The sequence below is a fragment of the Sabethes cyaneus genome, chromosome 2 (assembly GCF_943734655.1).
Source record: "Sabethes cyaneus chromosome 2, idSabCyanKW18_F2, whole genome shotgun sequence".
In the NCBI taxonomy this organism is placed as follows: Eukaryota; Metazoa; Arthropoda; class Insecta; order Diptera; family Culicidae; genus Sabethes; species Sabethes cyaneus.
The window spans coordinates 41,660,655-41,677,776 of NC_071354.1; the positions used below are offsets into that span (position 1 = coordinate 41,660,655).

The 17,122-nt window shown below is 37.4% G+C and overlaps 1 protein-coding gene across 8 annotated transcripts in view; it reads left to right on the forward strand.

The window, feature by feature from the left end:
- LOC128738617 (long-chain-fatty-acid--CoA ligase 5) overlaps nucleotides 1-17,122 on the forward strand; it is a 92,346-nt gene that overhangs the window by 62,372 nt on the left and 12,852 nt on the right. The window lies entirely within an intron of this gene.

Sequence of the window (17,122 nt, forward strand, 5' to 3'; positions counted from 1 at the left end):
GCAATACGAATAAATCGGTAAATTATTAGTTTAGTTTACGAAGCTGCTGAGCAAACCGTTCAACACGACGTTTGAAAGTTGCTTTGATCTCAATGCACAAGCATATACCAACACATTATTCCTGGTGTTGATTCTGGGTACGAAGGAGATAAAAAGAGAATGTGAAACAGCTTTTACTCGAAGGCGCGGGTGCTTTATTGTCTCGTTCATCTTCAGTATTGAACAACTTACTACCCCATATTCCTATGGCCTGCGCTTTGATTCCATTTTATCGAGTTACGAAGCTAATGAGCAAAACGTTCAATACGACGCTTGAACGTTGCTTTAGAGATTAGCACCAGGACAATGTATTGGTACGAAGGGGATGGCATGCATTATTCGCAAAATTTTCTCATTAACTCGTTCATCTTTAGCATTGAACAACTTACGCATATTGCTTGTGGTGCGTGTGGTGGTTATTCTTGAATTTGGTTCAATAGGTAAATTGAACGGAAAGTCTTAGGTTCGTAGTTAAAATTCAGAGACGGGTTTGCTGGTAAAGTAAACCGCCGTATTCCGTTGTTATTTAAATAATAGGGGTATTCCCGTAGCGCTTGTTATGTTGCGTATACGGAGTATTGCCGCTTCCATAGAAACCGGAACTGCTATGCGAATTGCGGCAGCATATACACGAAATACACCGTTTACGCAACATAGCAAGCGCTACGTGCATACACCTAATGTTTGTTTTATGAATAAAATATAGAATTTCGATAATAAAAAAAGCTGCGTATTAATTTGTATTTTTCACTGGTTGAACAGGTAAGCTAAACCACCACGAGTCGCCACTGCTAACAATTAAGATGCACCAGACGAATGTTTGAATGTTTGTCTTACTGTCCTAAAAAGGCATTATTATTTTTTATGAAAATTGTGAAAGTGTACAAATGCAACTATTTTTCGTATGCAACTTGTTAGTACACTAATTATATGTGTCTACTATCAGTAATACATGTATATGAAACATGCTGAATTGGAAATTGACAGTTAAAACCTCCGTGCCATGCCTCCGAATTGCTAAAGCATGAGGGTAAAGTTGAATCAAAACAATATTGCAAAATTGTACTTAAACATTAAGTTATTATTTGTTACTAAGAAAATAATGGCTAGTCTTTTGCACCGGGAATAACTTTTATTCTTTAGCATTAGGCCATTATCAATATTTTACAAAGAAATGTTTTTCATCGAGCAAAAAACTACGGGTTTTAAGCATTTTTACTTAAAGTTTAAACGTTAAGACCAAATCTTTTCTTGCTTCTAATATATAACGGGTGGCAACTAAAATTTTGGAATTTTTTTCTCAAGCTGTTAATAAAAGACAAAGATACATGAAGAAGATCTGATTTACCGAAATTAAAGATACACTATCCATTGTTGAAAAAAAATTAGTGTGCATTTGAAAACGGTCCGTAATCGGCTGTTCGGCGAAGCTTTCGTTTGACATCGAAACAGGAGCGTTGTACGGCCGTCATGTCAAATTTGCTAATGCATCTCTTGATTCTACCAATCAACTGTTTGCTATTCGTGGCTCTCCAGTTATTTTTATACACCAAGGAACTCACAATCCCGAAGAAATCTTCGATTGGGCGCACTGAGACAGATTTATTGGGACGTAGTTTTTGGGTTCAAATGGGATCGAATGGGTATTCAGGAACAATTGTGTTTTTTTGGCGTAATGCGATGATGCTCTATCCGGTCAAAGCACGTATTGTCCATATGCATGATGTTTTTGTAGAAACGGGATCAAAAATTTCTTCAAACATTCGTCTGGTGCACATCTTAATTGATAGTCAAACCAGAGGGCTTGTTGTTGAAGAAATGGGAGAACGATGTCTTTCTGCGTCCATAATTTTGGCTGGTCTTCCACTACCTTGCTTGCGATTGTCGGGCATCTTAGGATATGGTAAACAGTCGAAGCCGCCACATATTTGCTTTTTAAATGTTGTACCGTATACTTTTTGCCGAGATTTCTGTTGCAGTTCGTAGAAGTGTACAACGCTTTCCCAAATTGCTTCTTGTTTCGACGCCATTTTAAGCAAAACTTGACAAGCATAAACAAAACAAAAAATATTAACAAAAAGAGGAGAGAGAGAGAGAGAGAGAGCTAGCACATACATACTCTCATTTCTCTCTGAGCTCGTTTGTTGTTGAGCATAAGGGCGGCGAAAAAATTCCAAAATTTTAGTTGCCACCCGTTACGTATTATTTTCCATGCAAAGATCTACAAAAAAAATAAAGAAAATTTTGTTGGACGATTTTCGGAAATTCCACTGTTCGATTTCCCATTTCTGTTTTGTGCTAGAAGCGTTAACCCAATTCGTACACTCATATTTCGAGTTTTATCAGGCTGTAGAACTCACAGACAATTGATTTCATAAAAAAAAATTAACTCATATCCTACACATTATTTTTTTGAACCCCCCCAATTTTTCAAGCCAGTTTCCAAGGAGGGGTGGGGGAGGGGGGTGACAAAAACTTTAAAAATAATCTGCAATGGCCTTATTTCTACCATATAAAAAGAGTCTATACTTTGTTTCTTATGACACAAGTATGGCAGCCAGGAACTACAGACACACTCGAATGAGGGCACAGCTGCTATATTTTTATATACTGAAGTGGTTATAATACGAAAAAAAATGCTGTTTTGAACGGAAGGTAAGAAACCACTTTTTAGCTATGTTATTTTGCTAGCCGCTAAACGTGTTCGAAGGGAATCATTCCAAAAACCTTTATCGCGAACTATCTGCTCCCGAAATCAAACAACTTTATAATGTTTGTTTTACAAAATGTTGTTTTTACAGGCGTAGTTCAAATTTAACATCTTAAATATTGATTTTTGTTTGGATTTTTTCTATCATTTCGCAAAGTTCTGCTTCTCGCTTCTACCACCGAACGACAGTGAGATTGCTTTAACATTTTACTGTTGATCATAACAGTTAAACAGCGCTGCCTTTTCCGAAATGACGAGTGTGATTTATTAATGGAAAATACGTGCAAAATGGTATCTGCAGAAAAACGCTGCATATCGTAGCGTAGCGTGTCTCATGATGGTCGAATGTTTAGCGGGTGGCTTTTACGAATTTACGATTTTGATCAAAATAAACCAAAACGGAGTTCACATAAGCACGCAAAAAATCTCAATGAAATCACATGTACTTAGAGAAGAATGGGTTTATATCAATTTTGCAACCTAAGTAATACCTATCAGTGAGTTCATAAACGAAGTTCCTAGAATAATTAAGTATTGATCAAATGTAATTGATTAAAGTTTTCCTGAATATAACATCGACCTTTATTTCAGATTAAATTATAAGTTAGCGTCGGTTAGCTAACAGATCTTGATAAGGTTTCATCTGTCTTGCATCACATTATGTTGAAGATTAATTATCAACAGTTTCTGATATTTCCTAAATATGACAGCAGTTAAACTCAGTTAATTTAATATTGAAATAATGACAGTTATTAAACTAATTGTGTTGTAAAAGTGGTACTTCGCATGTTTAGTGGTGGAATTTTGATATCAATATCATAATGCGTTATAAAAATGACATAACCTTTGTAACGGGCTCCTGATCGCGAACAATTCAATGAGCTTGTGAACAATAAACTCAGTGCAGAATTAGTCATCAAATGTATGTCACCACGTCACCATCACGTCATATGTGCGTTGGGATTCTGTCAATGAGACAGTAAATTAAGATTAATAATCTGTGGTTTTCAGTTTTACGCGGTGGTACAGCGTCTCTGTCGTTTCATATTGTTTCTCATGCATTAGCGTTCTTGTATGTCCGAAAGTGGTGAACTGAAATTTGTTCGTCAGAATCACCTTCACCTTCCACCCACACGCTCTCAAAACGCGCTACTGTTTCACTTAAACGTTGGGAAAAAACTTCTCCTAGAAAATAAATTGGAATATCTCAGAAATATTCATTCTTCATTATAATAACATAAGACGTGCAATATATCACTAGAAACAAGAAGAAGTAAAAGAAAGAAAAATGTTGTTAATCATTCGTTGCATTGTTTACTAAAGACGTTCGATACAATTTGTCGACGGTGCGGTGCAGTGGTGAAAGCTGTCACACGCTGAATGGCACAGTCTGATGGACGTAGGACGATTCTTGAACGATCTCACAGACGTCCGTGTATAAGCAAGGCCGGAGTTAACTAGCGCGAATAACACGAGCACAAGATGTTCCACCGAACGGTAATCCGAGCTCAGCATTGTTTCTCTTTTGTCGGTGTAAACAAAATTTTGCACTGCACCACCCTGGGAGACGATCGGACAAATTGCGCCATTCTGACAAGGCAGCATCCTACGCCAAAAATTCGCCAATATGGGAGTGAATCTGTCTCAAAGCCAGTTTATTGGTTTAATATGACATGCATGACGGCGCTCACAACCATTTCTTCCCACTAAACATTAGCATCACGGATGAACGAACAACTAACGGAAAGCACACTCTGCAGTGCCCTGAATCACTTGTGCTCAACCGTCTGGTCGAATCAGGCCCAAAATAGTATCACTTGCCGACATCCTTCGAACTTGAACTTGACGCTTACTGTACTGGTGTGAGATTACCACCCATATTGTTTATGTATGCTTACTACATACTTATACATATTTAACTTCTTTTGCACGATGGAGACGCATGATGTTGTACCTCAACCGCCCGTTCGAACGCATGGTTGTTCAGTTGCTTGAAGCGCAATATACGGGCAGATGGAGAGCATGGGCCATAAATATTCTAAATGCACCACCGAATATTGCGAGAAAAATCAAGAAAAATCCAGCTGATGATCTCTTTACACACTGTGACGTAAATCGGGTTTAGAGGAGGTTATTTCACGCCATCGTTTTCAAAGCGGCACGAAAATCATCGCCAATCCGTGAGCCAGCCAGAGTGAAATGATGGATTTACCTTTTGGCACCGATCTTGTTGAGAGATTTCGGTGTTTTTTCTACGTTCGGTGCCAAAAGCACGTTACGCCAGAGTATCGCCGAATCGATGACGAAACGAGTCCTACCTACCACCGGTAGTTAAATTTCACAGTCGAGTTCTGATGAGCGGGAGGAACGATTAGCTGTCTGTTTGGATTGGCGATCGATATTTATTACTGTATTAAATGAAGTGTTTTTGTTTTTCTTGGCATGCGATTGCAGCTACTTACGAGGTCAATTGGACGATATAATTTTCTAATTTTAATTGAAAAAATCATACATGCGGTTAGGAGAAGAGCTGGTGCGTTCAGTGATTCAGTTTATTGGCAAGGGACTGGAATTTAAAAAAACGAGTAAATGTCAACCAGCTTAGCTACTCCCTCATCCATACTCGTAAAAAGGGTTGCACAATGGAATCATTTCCGTTTGGACTTTACTTCATTCGACTACCTACTGCCGAGGGGATGAGCTCACCTTCGCACTGCCTCATTCATTAGCTGCTATTTCTAAATTCACCTATTTGGCAAACTCAAGATCAAACGCGAATCAAGTGCGAATAGCTTAAAATTCCTTTTTGAATGTGTTTTTTCCTAGACTTCCTAGAGGCCACCACGTTAATCAAGTGTTGCACTTAGCCTGGTAGGAAATATCGCTTTTTAGATCTAGATCGCACGCGGTTTTATCTTGGTTTATTGAACATTTTCATGGATCTGGTCAGTGTGAAATGAATATATCGGGCTGCTTTTGAACAAGTGCCAACCCGTTGCGATTTTATTTTGAAATGAATTCAAGCAGACATTGGTGTTCAGAAATATTTTAAAGATGTGTGATGTTTAAACTAAATGTACTAAATTTTGAATTTTTATAGTATGTCTATTGCATTTTTCGGTTATAATTGGTGGTGCAATCTATTTCATCAATACTACAAAAAGCAAAGTCTTTGGTATAACCATCTTTCAACTCATCACCCTTCTTCATTGACAAACTTCGCAGGCGGTTATTAGAGTACATGAAAATTACGGGGCTAGTACAACAATTTTGCTAACTCTAGCTGCACCAATACAATATTTTGTGTTAAAAATGCAAACAATCATGTTTAGTTCGGTAGCTTGTGTCATTAGTTTGTCTCAGTGATTGATGTCATCTTGCGAAAACTAATATAAAAAATTCTCAGAGCCTAGATTTCGATGGTTTCACGACGACCCTTTATTTTTGTGTACTTGAACGCCTTCTTTGTGCATAAAAGAACCGGTTGAGCGCAGCATGAGACGATTTTGGTACCCCATCGTCATCCCCAAGCAACAAAACTAAATCTGCTTGGTTTTATCTTATAAATATTTTATTGCGGAATACGATTTCCTAAAGCTTTATAGTGCTCATACCCATTGCCAAGAAGAACGAGTCAAATTTAATAATTATAGCTGACTATTTAACTCGACTAAAACTATCCGTAAACCCGCATCACAGATCTTATTGCGGTTGCCTATAGTAACACAAGAAAACTAGTTGGCTATGTAACATCTCTTACCAAGCAATTGGCGTATTAATACAAAACTGACCTTATGATGGCTGCTTGTGAAACTGCAATAAAACTTAAAGGCTACGATGAAATTTGATGCGCATATAGTTTATAACTGGGAAAATCGTTAAAAAATATCTATTTGTTATTTCACATATTTGAAGAAGATCGCCATGAAATAAAATTGATTGCAGGTTCATTTGCCAGCAAAGCTTAATCTCTATTTCTTGCGATTGCATACATTTAGGCTGGTACCGAATGGCCGAAATCCAAATGGCCGAATTTCAACAACAGTCACAGAAGGCCGAATCACGAATAGCCGATTTTTTTCGGAATGCCTAAATAACTATTCAATAAAAAACATGAATTGGCAAGTAGTTAACAAATAATTTTAATCAAACAAAAAACAAAATAAAAACACAACTATTTACTGTAGAGTATAGATGATTGATAGTTCTTTGTTCCCCTAAGCGCAAATGAACTTCGTTCATTATAAGGTGCGAGACCTATTTACCGTGTTAGTAGCAAATGTTTCCTAGATGATTCAGGGAGTGACGACCGCAGGCCGCGAGTGTGTGCCGGTGAGCCGCCGCCACTGCGAGAGGCAGCCCCCCTGCAGAAACCATTTCTATTTAGGTGCATGCATTTTAATAGGTTTACTGGTTAGTAGGGATTATCCCTTAGTGAAGTCGGAACGAGCGACAGCAAGTAAGGACAGTATGTACCCAAGTATGTACCGTGAATATTTTCGGCCGAATATGATGTTCGACCATTTGTGATTCGGCCATTGGATATATTGTGCCATTTGCGTTTCGGCCATTCGTGATTCGACCATTTGTGTTTCGGCCATTCGTATGTAATCCATAAATTTGCAAATCAGCAAGACAAACTGTGATGCTGTTTTAGCTTTTAGCACAGCAAGCATCATGTGAAGCTTTGAGAACAGAAAAATGCAATATAGCTCTCAGTCATATCTAGGTCAAGCGTGAATGTCGAGTAAAATCTGTAGTCTAAAGATGGTTAGCATATTGAGTTTTAATGATTGCATTAAAACTGGGCCAAATTATCATAACGTAGTCGTATGTGGGTCCTGAAATGGTTGTTATAACAGTGAGGTCGTCAAAGTGAGTTTTAAAATTTGGTTCTACTAAATCTACTTTACAATTAAAATAAAACCAACATTATTACTTGGACATGACCGCTTTCCACACTCCTTTTTGGCGAACTAAAGATCAGTGAAGCGACTGATGGTTCTTCATACAGCGAGTCGAAGTTGAAGCTACCCTCCAGCTCCTTCGTTCGACCAAATGCACACAATTCTTCAGAACTGCGCCCAATGAAGTCTTCGCGCTGCATTCTTTCCAGCATTGTAGGAAGCATTTTTTTAATTTTTTTGTATTAAAGAAATCCATATGAGAAATAACTAGTAATAAGTTCCATACTTGTGAAGTCTATTTTGGAGTTCGGTGATGTGATGTGGTGTTCTTATCAACAAATTTGGATCACCAGAATCGTAACAGTACAGAATAAATTCTTACTGTATGCGCAGTCTTCCATAGTGTGATCCCAGAAACTTATGTACCGCCGTATGAGGAACGTTGCCGCTCGCTTAATTTAGAGACTCTGGAATGAAGACATGCCAACGCTCAAGTCGTGCTCCTGGCTAGAATGAGTAAAAGAGATACTGACTGCCCCGCCATTCTGAGTCGACTAAACATGTATGTTTCCGAACGACATCTTAGAACTAAGGATTTCGTGTAAATACCTGGAAGGACGGAATGCAAACTATAGGCTATACGACCCTGCTCGATTTATGGCAATGTGGTTTAACGAACCCTGCGGTTGGTTCGACTTCAACTAGATGGCTAATAACTCTCAACGAGGACTCTCTCGTAGATGATAAATTTGTAATTATACATTTTATATGTTTTTATCGTATATGTATTGTATTTCATTTAATAACCAAAAGACCACTAAGAGTCCAATGATTTTTTACAAATAAATGAATGAATTTAAGTCTTCAGGTGATAACAATAAATAACAGCTACTACAACCATCCTGCTTTTAGGGATGCTGGACCCTATGCTTTGGTTCTCAGTAGTATCAGATTCATTCGGACTTGCCTCTGAAGAAATCCGTCATTTGCAGGCGAAAATTTTACACTGAGCATTCACATGACTGCCTCCTTCCCCGTCCGCATACAACCCTAGGTCCAACGGTCGTTTAAACCTTAGACTTATTTTAAGGCTAAGTTCGTATCTGAACATGACAGCGCGTATTACTTAAAGAACGCGCAAATAAATTCAGGACTATACTCAACAATAAAAGAACATGCATATTTCTCTATACGGGTTTATGACGTAAACTATTTGGAAAGAAAGAAATGTCTAATGCGAAGTATGATTAATTAGATGTACTGAAAAATTTCGAAATAGACTAAAAATCTGCATGGATTGTGCAATGGTAGGTGGGGCACGCACCCACACTCTTTCGGTTTGTACTCAAATATTTTACTCAGTAACCTACTGCCACCCGTTATATTTGTTTTAGTTTCCCATTTTTATCATTCCGTATTCGGTGGTGGTTGATCACGAGACTTGCCAGAGGGACCGTCGGTAATGTACCTACTGCTTATTTTTATCGCACTGACCGAGTAGATATCAGTCTATCTTCTCGGCGATAGAAACAAAGAGCAGATATATAAAAATAATATCGTCGTGTAAGAGTATTGGTGCATATACGAAATGATAGGATTTGGAAAATAAAACAATACTAGGCATTTGACCACCTAATACAAGGATGTGGCAGTCAGTAGTTTACTGACTAAAACATTCGGATACCAACCGAAAGAACGCGGATGCGATCTCCACCTGCCATTGCACAACACAATATATTGTTGGTCTACACTCAAGTCCAGGGATGGAAAAAAATCGCTTCAAGCTATCAAGAACAAAGGAGTGAACAGATTCAGATTCATTTACATCGCCACTTGTAAGCGACAAATAGTTTGTCGCGATCTGTACAGATTATGACAAACCTCATGTCAGATCATTTTCATTGCTTGATTGCGATAGGAAATATAACAGATACAGACGATCGATTGTTTGCAGTGCGTGAATCTCAATACAAACAATGTGAGTAACCTTTTTGCTTGTAGCCAGGTAAAATTTAAAACTACGATCGACTGTTGAGAATTGGTGAGAGAAAACAATCTTGTGATTAAAGCTAAAAATTCACTCTTGGTCATGAACTGTACAGATCATGATCTGTTCGCGTGGCGATAACTCAAAGATTTGATCAAAATCAGTGATTTTCCATCTCTGATCATGTCTTTTTTACACGGGAATACACAGCGCATAAAAAACCCTTTTAAAAAATCGCATTAGTTCGAAAAATATTGTAAAAATAAACCGCGTTAATTCGAAGATCGTCATAAAAATAAACCGTGTTAATGTTCCTGAAAATTTACATAATGTTGGCTCTATTGAATTCTGTGAATCCGACATCAAGGATGGTCTTTTGAAGCTAAAAACATCATCTAACGCAGGTCCTGATGGAATTCCATCAGTAGTTCTGAAGAAATGTGCTTAAGTGTCTTGTAGACTTGTCAGAGTGCTGGATTTTTTCATTTCTCCAGTGTTTAAAAAGGGAGAAAAATACAAGTGAAATCATACATTTCGATGGAACAACTCGGTTTTTTTCCCAAAACGCTCTATTACCCACAAACCTGTTGCAGTTTAGCTCGTTCTGTCTCCGTCGAATGGGGAGGGCTGTACAAATTGATACACTATACTGATCTTAAGCCTGCTTTTGATCGCATCAACCACCAAATACTGCAACCCAAACTCAGCTGCTAGGGGCTTCAAACAAATTCATCTGCTGGCTCTAGATATATCTGATAACCCGCAGCCTATCAGTAAAGCTAGGTTCTAGCGAATCGTTTAATTTCGGCAACTAGTCCGGCGTCCCACAGGGAAGCAATTTAGGACCATTATTTTTCATAATTTACTTCAATGACGTTTGTGTCGTTATTCCACCGGGATGCAAACTACTATATGCGAATGATCTGAAAATTTTCCTTGGTGTACGTAGTGATGTGCGAAATTTTCAATTATTCTATTACCGATTAATCGGTAAGCGTTGTCTGCAAAGCAAAGCAAAGCCATGAGTATAAACGTTAAGTGTTGAGAACTTAACCCTTCTTTATCGACAGACTTCGCAGCCGGCTATTAGAGTACAGGACAATTGCGTGGCCAGTGCTACAGCGTTGTCTGCACTAATCGATTAATTCAGCTATTCGTGCCAGTGGTGTTCGATTAGAAATATTCGAATATTTCTTTGATTAATTCGATTAATCGAACGATTATGAATGATTAACGAGAATTATTCGGGGATTATTCGTGCTCATTGAACTATTCGATTAATTCAACTACTCGTGCTGGCGGTATTAGATTAAAAATTATTCGGATATTCCATGTGTTATTCGATTAGTTGAATTAATCGAACAATTAATGGACATCACTAGATGCACGATCTGTAGAGGACTGCAACAACTACAAGAACTAGTTAACCGATTTGCGAAATGGTGCCGCATGAACAACCTTGCTATAACAATGTCAACAAATGTTTAGTGATCATCTCCACTACTAGTAAAACCCCAATCATGAATGATAATAAAATCGAAGAATCTCTTCTACAACGCGTCGCTAACGTCAAAAACCTGGGAGTGAAAATTGATTATAACCCAGCTAGCACCAACTCGTATATCAATGTACGAAAACTATCGTAAATATCTCCTTACAAACTCGAAATCGTAACTAAAGCTGGATAAAGTGGGATCAAGTTGATTTTCTGTCGTATATAATGATAATGACTGACATACATACGATTTTCAGCACAAAATCGTAGAGTAGTACGGAGCGACTCGCGTTTAATCGGATATTATGATACATAAATACTTATAAAGTCGTAACGCTCAAAATTATTCGTAATCAGGTATATCGCCTCCAAAATAGTACGGATATGCCAATTTTGCGCATGAAATACGATTTATTTAACATGTATATCTGTACGTAATACTGATTTTTACCTTTTTTATACGTATGAAAATGCTAGCTGGGAAGCTCACCTTCCAAAACCAACTTGGGGTTCATTATGCGCTCAGCTAAGGACTTCCGTGACTCGTACTGTCTACGCACCCTCTACTTTTCCTTAGTACGATACATTCTGGATACGGCCTCTGTTGTATGGAGAGAAATGTTAGACATGCAGATTTGTTAGACATGCATTACGATCCCTTCCATGGTCTGACCCATTGAATTTTCCACCATACGAAACCAGGTGTAAACTAATAAATATAGACACCTTGACTAAAAGAAAGGATACTTCGAGAGCTATTTTCTTTGCCAAGTTGCAAAGTTGATGCCTTAGAAATTTTATCAATGCTGAACATTAACATCACACCGAAACCTTTGAGAAACCGAGAATTTTGTAGGATATTTAATAGCGTTTACCACCTGTTTGATTTTTATCAGTCATCAGGCCACTTTAAATATAAAATATTTCAGTGTAATATGTTAGGTTAAGTTTGTGAAAGTTATACTTGACATGTATGTATGTTTGTAATTGTATATGATGATGACTATCTTTGTAATTTACGTTTATAATCTGTACTGTGAATGAAAAGATGATGGGTTTCTATGCCAATTTGAGAATGATGTTAATGTTGTCAACCTTAATCGGCTTTACCCACAGGTAAACCTAAAAAGTTTTCAATCAGTCTTGATTCGAAGTTTGGTATTTATTCATGTGATAGGTCGATATGTATTTTATTGCTAACCTATATGAGCTTAGCCATCTATTTATTCTAATTTGAAAAAAAAAACAAATGTCGGTCAAGTGTGTTTCCGATTATACCACCAAGCAGTTTATCAACAGGAAATTTGCAGGGTCCGGTACTCGAGGTATTACCAACGTCAGACATAGGGGGCTCCGTAGCCGCAAGGTAGAATCAAGCCATTCGATGTCGTGACTTTAGCATGAGTTTATTCTCAGGCCCCTCCATTTACCCTTCCTTCATGCTGAATTCTATATTTACCCTCTGACGCCTCTTGACAGTGCAAATGTCCCTCCTATAGTTAAAAGTACTGGTTAAGAGGTACAAATGAGTCCTCGCCAGGGACGGCTATAATATGGGATAGTACTGGCAGCGAGGAATATGTGGGTAAGGTAGATCAAGCTTTGAAGGAAGGGTAAACCCCAATACACACAAGCACGCATAAAACTTAATAAGCATATCGCTCATTCAATAGCGATTATAGCTAAAAGAAATGCAGTGCAGGTCATATAGCAAACACCCGGGTGATATTACAATAGATCAACTATGCTGGTCGCAGTAACGAGTCCACACATGAAAAAAAACTCAAACCTTTCATTCAAATACGGCAAGTGCACGTATTGCTTCCGTAAACAAAGTTACTGTCTCAAGTCCGTAGAAGACTACCGGTCTGATTAGCGTTTTGTACATCGTCGAGTCTGTGCGATTGCGTATGCTTCTTGATCGTAACGTCTTGTGGAGGCTTGACTTCCAGCTTGAATGCGTTCGTTCGAAATCTCCCTACTCGTATTACTGTAGACGGTGACCAGAGATCCCAAATATACAAACTCATCAACCACTTCCAATTCATCGCCGTTAATAGTCACTGTCCGTGGGAGGCGAACGTTGTTTTCTCTTCATACCATATATTTGGCTTTCGACGCATTGATTCCGCCTAATCTCCGTTTTTAGTCTGGTGTAGATTGTCTCCGCCGTCTCAAGGTTTCAGCAATGATGTCGAGATCATCTGTGAGAGCTAGGAGTTGGTTACTCTTACTGAAGATAGTTCCTCTCGTTTCGGTGCCCGTACATCGAATCACACCTTAAATAGCGATGTTGAATATTATACATGACAGTCCAACCCCTTACCGCAATCCTCTGCATCATTCGAAAGGACTCTAAACTGTCCCCGAAACGCGCACGTAGCACATCACTCGCTCCAGAATAGCTTTCATCAGTCGCGTCAGTTTGTCCGGAAAACCGTACTCGTACATTACCTGCCATAGCTGTTCGCGCTGAACAGTATCGCATGCTGCCCTGAAATCTACGAAAATATGATGCGAGGGCTCGTTGTACTCCCGACATTTCTGGAGGATTTGTGGAAGAGTAAATTGATCGAAATTTGATCCGTAGCAGCAACCCAAGTAACAATTTCAATTTTAAGGTGCACTTGAAGAGGTTTCCAGCATTTGCTGCTTAAAACCGATCTCAAAACTTGTAATTCTACAAAACTGCGATAAAACAGTCATAAAACCCTTATAAGGCGAGGGAGGCCCACACTAAAGAAGGTTCTCGAGAAAATTTCCAAAGATCCTTTCAAAACCTGTAATTCTTATCGATATCTATTTATAATGACTTCCAAGAGTCGCTAGAAACAAAAAGAAAACTGCCACAAGTGTTGATGATTTTATGGTTGTCTCTTTAAAGAACACATACACTTCTCACAGCCTTAAATGTTTTAAATTGAACAAGAGCTATAAGCTATAAGCATTCACAGATATTGCTATTTCGAAATGGGTATAAATGAAAATTGAAAATAAAAATGGTGATAAAAGCAGCTGTTTTGTTGCTCATAAATGAGAAATTTTTCATGCCACGCTCGATTTGTCGATGTTTTGTGACATTAAAGTTAGAAAATTTTAACGCGCCAGTTATTTTTGCTAGATTATTGAAAAATTAAATTAATAAAAAAAATTAATGATTTCTAGTTAGCAAATTTTTAACTAATTGTGGCAAAAAGGCTTTTATATGTCTAAACATTTATTTAAAAAGATAAGATCACTAATAGTATTGCATAATGCCATATTTAAGGGCGCTTATGCAATTGACTACAATTTGAAAAGTAATCAAAATAGCCCTGTTCGCCATTTTTTCAATGGTTTTATCCAAATCAACCCGAAAGCGCTTATTAGACTAACATTTCTTGCACGAGACAAAGAAAATTTTTCCAAGAGCGCGATAAGTTCATCAATACTTATTGTATTCTTGAAGAAGACAAGCTGCGCTTGAATAAGAATTGTTTGAATTACTTGAGGGCACCAAGTTTTTGCAAGATAACCATTATAGTATAAACAAAGAAAACATCAACGAACTATCGACGTAACGTGTTGTTTGTGTTGTTTTTGCTGTTTGGACTGTTCGACAGTTCCAAGCGTTTAATTTACAATTGGTATTGGTACAACTGTTTTTAAAAATAATGCTTCAACTGCTTCAGTGCCTTCAAACATTTTCCATACAAAGACATCTGACTTATGAATTCTATACAGTAGATTCTCGGAAAAGTTAATCGATTGGGGAATGGGTCGATTAACTTTTCCGAAATATTAACTTTTCTGAGTAGTCCTAAGAGTCATCGAAAATGATAAATACAAAAGCGAAAAATATATTCTCGGATACAGGATATACATTTTTAGGAATCTGGAAGTTGTAATATAAAGAAATATGTAGCAAGATCCTTATGAAATGATAGTTAGTTCCTTTCAGTAAATTTAAAATAGTCGGTTATTCTAGTTTACTTTTGATTTTTCGTAGTCTATGACAACGTTTTGACAATGTTCGCGCTTATTTTTTGATTTGTACTGTTCCTTCTTTTGCATTTAAAATTCAATCTGAGATGCCGCTTTTCCAGTTTTTTATCAAAAATCCTGAAGCAGCTATGTGGCCGTATTGAACTTTTACTACAACTGTCCGGTACAAGAGTTTAATTTAATCCCAGCTATGATGATACTCTGTATGAAGTTGTGGAAAGGCTATAATAAACCGAAAAATGAGAAATAAAGATAAAAGGAAACACACGCGTGTGAATGAACGCTTTGGACAACCAATAAATTTAAACTCTCAGAAAAGTTAAGCCAAAATTAACTTTTTAGAGCGTTGCATGAGAGCTAATATTCGCTTAACTTTTCTGAACAATTAACTTTTCAGAGAGTTAACTTTTCCGAGAGTCTACTGTATTTAGTTTAAAAAATACAAAAAGCTCTAGAGGAAACCCGCACCGCCTCTGGCAAATGCATCATTACCGGCACTGTCTTTCCCCAGTTCAGTTAGTCCTGAGATCTTTATTGTTTTGTGACTTCGCTGATTGTTCATATGAAAGAGTTTTCAAAATATTTCTAAGATTTTCGATTAATTTTCGTTTAAAAGATCTGTATTCTTCAATTTTCTCCAGATTCAGACGCCCATTTTGACAGATTAGTTGTTTACGTTAGAATGTTCTTATTCAAGAGTATAATTTCTCTTTCAAGAATATACGATTTTAAGAGAGTTTTACAATACTGCCATTGTTAAGATAAACGAATCTTGCCGAAGAATATCATAAGTTTTTGTCAAAACTATTGTTAAGTTTTAAGGAGCGTCGTTTTTAAGCAAAAATGAAGTATCCTTTAAAACCCCTTATAAGCTGAATTACACTTATTGATAATTTAGTTTTATGGGTGATTCTTCAAGTCTCCTTCAGTCATACTTCAGAAATGTTAGTCAAATAAGATAAAATTCACTTGAGGAGGAACGTTATAAAACCTAACAGACTTTGAAATGCTCTGATAAAACTACTATAAGAAATGAATAAGACCAATTTGCTATTGGATTGTTACTTGGGAAAGGCCCCATTATTCCCGCGTAGCCTGATGCATTCTGCTTGGCTATTGGACGTAGACGTAGACCAACCTCGTGTTTTTAGTCTTGACCTTGAAATGCGGTCAGGTATATATATTAATATTTTTTAAAACGGTGGTTCTACAATTGATGGATGGTACCGGAAAGTATTAATTTTTTTTGGGATTGAGGGAAAAGTGCGGAAAAGTGAGGGGTACATAAGGTACATTGATCGCCCCTTTTGTAATCCTTGAAATTATTCAATGAAGTGCCATTGCTAGCGGTTCTTGGTCATTGTCCTTTGTCCGTGAGAAAGCCATACTACCGACAAGCCACATTCGTGTAGTTGTCAATTCGTTTTGTTGGTCGTTTCAAAGCCATAATCAAGACACAAGGTCATATCGAGCCAAATTGAATTGATTTTGAATTTTTGATTATTTTCACATAGATCTTCCGTATTTTGGAGTAAGCAAAAATCATTTTTCAAGCCAAAGTTATGGCATTTGAATAGCTTACACATCAAGTGTCAGACCCTGTAATATCAAGTAAAGTATCTTAATTTCGGAAAGTGTATTTTTTTAATGAAATTGCAATAATGCAATTGAAATGCATATTATTTTGTCTCTACCTGCAAAGAAACAGATATTTTGTCAAAGAGCAAACAAATGTTTTATTGATTTCCATACCAAACGATATTTTGTGTACATCACATACGACATACGAGAACGTAACTTTTTTCACCAAACACATGTTTTCTTAGCGCTAGAAGTAAATATTATTGAACGAACTTTTCTATGACCAGATAAAAAGATTTACGGCACCACATGCTTTGGTTACTACAAAGAAACCTCAGCTCTCCATGCTAAATGAAATTGTTCTGAATCATTTTCTTACAAATAAAAAGAATTGTTTATGCCTGCACATCCCATCAATC